This window comes from Equus quagga, chromosome 17 (genome assembly GCF_021613505.1).
Source record: "Equus quagga isolate Etosha38 chromosome 17, UCLA_HA_Equagga_1.0, whole genome shotgun sequence".
Classification (NCBI taxonomy): domain Eukaryota; kingdom Metazoa; phylum Chordata; class Mammalia; order Perissodactyla; family Equidae; genus Equus; species Equus quagga.
The window spans coordinates 16,301,388-16,306,166 of record NC_060283.1 but is presented as its reverse complement, the minus strand read 5'-3'; the positions used below and the strand labels follow the sequence as shown (position 1 = coordinate 16,306,166).

Below are 4,779 nucleotides of genomic sequence, written 5' to 3'. Positions count from 1 at the left end.
TCCAATATCTCTGTGGGCTAGAAAAATTTTTGTTTATTTTAGACATTAAGAGAATGAGGCACAGAGAGATTTAAGTACTCGTAGAAACTGACATAGCCATTAAGCAATGGAATTGACACTTACACACAGGCAGTGTGGCTCCAAAATTCAGGCAGCAAACTACTTCATCCCAGATTATACTGGCAGCTTGCTGCATCACCGTCCATTCGTAGAAAAGAGAGCTAACTTTTGGCAAGGCAAGATCCCAAAGGGGGAAAAAAGCCACATTGTTTTCTTAGGAATTCTCTCCTTGAGAAAAGACACAATTAGGAAATAATACCTCGTATAAAGGCCTTGAAGATCATGATAATTTTGTCCCTTTAGGTATAAAGTCTTGAGGTTTTAGTTCTATGGGGACTTGGCTCTAAATTATGGAAAACTCTCAAGAAAATGTCACTTATTCTGTGCAGCAGGTGAATCAATGTACAGGTCATAGAGCATCTCTTTTCTCCCAAACTGTTCAACATGGGGGACTTGTTTTCTTCACTAAGCCCCTAGAGATTCATGCCCATTGGGAAAGGTTACCACCATGAAGGGAACTGAGTGTTCTATCCTTCCTTATAGAAAATGATCATTCTTTTCGAAGCAATTAAAGGAGCTACATAAAGGATATCCTTAAAGATGTGAGTACATTTAATTTTGGATAATATAAAGTTTTTGAAATTTGGTGGAAATCATCAAGACAAGTTTGAACTTTAGGAAAATATAATCTCATGCTCTCTAAAGAGAGCAGATTTAGCATTTTTTCCATATCCTTGTGAGACCAAGCAACAGATTTCTGTGAGTTTTTCTGAACTGAATTCCTGTTTATTTCTTTATCATATAGAGATATTGCAGAGTCCATGGGGAATTCTAAGGTCACAGAATGTTAGATATGAAAGGGGTATAGAGATAAGCCCCTCATTTTATAGTAGACTAAAAATGATCTATATTCAAATAAGTAAAAATGAAAGAAAGAGAGAGAGAGTGAAAGAGAGAAAGAGAAAGAAAGCGTAGGTGGTTGGACCAAAACTAGGAGCAGCCTGCATTACCCCTACCCTCACACACCTATCTTGGCTTATTTTGATGGGCATAAACAGAAACATTCATGCAATTGACAATGCTCCCAATATAAGCTTAGAATTGTCTTTGTGACTGCTGAAAATATACTCCACATAGCATTAAACAAGTAAGAATGATAATGACAAAATAGTCATAAATTTCATATTTATAGTCACTATATCATATATCATATAATTTATTGTTAAACTAACTATATTAATTGTTGTAAAATTCATGAGCAGAATATTGCTTCTATTTTATTTCAATAGGACGTTAATTAACATGATATCAAATATTATGCAAAACCAGATTTTTTTCATATAAATTGTCCTACATAATGATCTTCTCCTAGGGCTTTTAAGCGGCTTGATTTTTTCTTCTTTGACTAATGAGTTAGAAAGTAATATTTTCGTGAGGGTGTGCATTTCATATTTTACATATATTATTACTGTAATTGATATTGCTTAACAGATTTCAGGATAAGTGCACTCAAATAAGTTTATATATAATAGGTAAATTACATAAAATAACTCTATGTTGTTCTAGTGAAACAGATGCTTAATGTTCTGTATGATTTCTATGACAAATCACTGTCCAACATTTGCCAGATGACTTGATCTCAAAGGCAGAGCCTCTCCATTCCTTCGATGGCATCATATTACTTTATGGGAATTATGCAGTTGGGAGTAATTTCTATAATTACCCTTTGCTCTTAATCTATCATTTTATGTTCTTGCTTCTTGGTGCCTCTTTTGTCTTCACATATATCATAGGCTAAATCTATGCTCTCTTTTTTAGGGCAGCTGTTTGTGAACATAGACAGCCATCGTTTGTTTCTACTAATTTTTGGCATGAGTAACCAGATTTTCAATTGTGTACATTGTCCTTTTCACATCCTATTGTATGTGAGAGTAGGAAATACACTGAAAAACACATAAGTAAATTATGTTTAAATAATATTAGAATGACACTGATGCTTCAGCAAAAACAAGGCCTCCCTTCTTTGTCTTTCCCAGTCGACTAATGTTAGGATCTAAATCTCATTGGTTTGTACAATATTCCTAGTACTGGTATTCCTAAGTAGACTTTATAATCTCACCATACAGTAAAATGAAACATGGAAAGTAATTCTCACTTCAAATATAATTTTATAGCTCTAGGGAGTTCTAGGTAATATATTTAGACTCTACTTCTTATATGAGAGAGTACTAAATCCAAAGACATCAAGGGTGAATTGCCTAAGTTTACACAGGATCTTCATACAACTCACAGACCTAATATCTAGGAATATTGCCTTCCAGTTCAACAACACTTCAATAATTGTTATAGACATGTTTAAAATATCTGTTATTAGCTTGAAATATTATTTGTAATTGTTAATGGTTGATTTTTCATGATTAAAATTATTTTCCTTTCTGCTAATAGATTACCACTAACCAATGGAAGATAAGAATCAAACAGCAATGGCTGAATTTCTTTTCTTGGGCCTCACAGATCATCTTCCTGAGCAGATTGTCCTCTTTGTCATGCTTCTCCTTGTCTATCTTGTCACACTGGGGGGTAACTTGGGGATGATCACTCTCATATGGATTGATCACAGCCTCCACACTCCTATGTACTTTTTCCTTAGCCACTTGTCCTTTGTAGATATTTGTTCCTCCTCTTCCATTGCCCCCACGATGCTGTGTGATACCTTTGTGGAAAAAAAAAGGAATCTCTTTCATGGGTTGTGCTGCACAGATGTGGTCATTTGGTCTCTTTATTGCAACTGAGTGTTTGCTCCTTGCTTCCATGGCATATGATCGGTATATGGCCATCTGTAAGCCCTTGTTGTATACACTCCTTATGAGGCAGAGGGTCTGTATGCAGTTGGTGGTAGGACCTTATGCCACAGGTCTGATAAGCACAATGACTCACACAACTCTCACTTTTTGCTTACCCTTCTGTGGTCCAAATATTAACCACTTCTTCTGTGACATTTCACCACTTCTTTCCCTTGCATGTGCAGACACCTGGATTAATAAGTTAGTGCTTCTTATCTTGGCTGGAGCTATAGGAGTACTCAGTGGCCTGATCATCATGGTCTCCTATGTTTTCATCCTGGTGGCCATCTTGAAGATCCAGACAGCTGATGGGAGGCAAAAAGCTTTCTCCACTTGTTCTTCTCACTTGGCAGCTGTCTTCATCCTAGGTGGGACTCTTTTCTTTATCTATGTTCGGCCTGGCTCAGGTTCCTCCCTTGATATCAATAAATCAATTTCTCTATTTTATACTGTGGTAATCCCATTGTTGAACCCTCTCATCTATAGCTTGAGGAACAAGGAAGTAAAGGATGAATTCAGGAAGAAGTTGAAAGGATAAATTCTCTAATAGGTAGGTAAAATAGAACTCTATTTGTGTTACAGAATAAATGTTCATGCAGAATATATAGCAAAAAGAATACTATCCTGGAAATCAGAAGCTATGTGAGTCCTGGCTCTGCCAGTTCACAGATAATTTGAAAAAACGAATACTTAAATATTTTTCTGCCTTAGTGTTGTTCTCTGTGATATGATGGGGTTTCAAAATAATATTGAATTAGATTGATAATGCAAATGTGAAAATATATTGGAAGAAAATTTGAGTGAATATTTGTGCAATCATGGGTATGTGAATACTATTTTATCCATATATGAAAACTAAAAAATATAATGAAAAGATCAAAGCACCATAACAACTTTTAAAGGCAAATAATAAAATGAAAGAAAATATTTGTGCATTTGTGTCAAACAATGGGATAATATACTTAATTTTCAAAGAAAATTTCAAAATCCACAATAACAAAGAAAAACAATAGATAAATGAACAAATGAACAGACAATTCACAGATATTGGAATGAAACTTGCCAAAATGTACAGAAAAATTTTCCAGCGTTGTTATTTGTCAAGTAAGTGAAATAAAATGAAAATTGGAATGTGATGCCCTTCAATGAAAAGGAAGCATTGATAATTTTCAATGATGGTTAGCTTCCTTTTTGTCTATGTATACTCATTTCTTGATGGTAGTATGAATTACTGCATTTCCACTAAGTCAGTTGGTAGTTTCCATTGAAATGAAAAATATATGTGGCATTTGACCTAGGTACCTCCATAGAACTCTACACTACAGAAATATAAACGTGAAGGCCTAAGATTACATATATCTCAGCATTATATGTAGTGGCAAAAAAATAAAAAATAAAATAAATCACTTGAATATCCATCATTACAAGAAAGGTGCTTTTTTTTTTTCCTGAGAAAGATTTGCCCTGAGCTAACATCCATTGCCAATCTTCCTCTCTCTTTTTTTTTTCCCTTCCCAAAGCACCAGTACATAGTTGTATACTCTAGTGGTAAGTCCTTCTAGTTCTTCTATGTGAGCCCCCACCACAGCATGGTTACTGACAGATAAATGGTGTGGTTTCACACCTGGAAACCAGGCCTGGGCCACTGAAGCAGAGTGTGCCAAACTTTAACCACTAAGCCACCAGGGCTGGCTCAGGAAAGCACATTTTTTATCTGTCAAAACATTGTTCAGTGAAAGAGAAGACTGAATTAGGTAATCATGTACTGACCTGGAAAGAACGATTGTATACAGTCACTGTTAGGTGAAAAAAAATCAAGTTGAAGATCAATGTGTAGCAGTGAGCATTAAGAAAAAGGGCGAAACCTAAATAATGA

At 35.2% G+C, this 4,779-nt stretch overlaps 1 pseudogene; it reads left to right on the top strand.

The window, feature by feature from the left end:
- Positions 1-2,519: 2,519 nt before the first annotated feature.
- LOC124229451 (olfactory receptor 5G3-like) lies at positions 2,520-3,441 on the top strand (annotated as a pseudogene).
- The last annotated feature ends 1,338 nt before the right edge of the window (positions 3,442-4,779 follow it).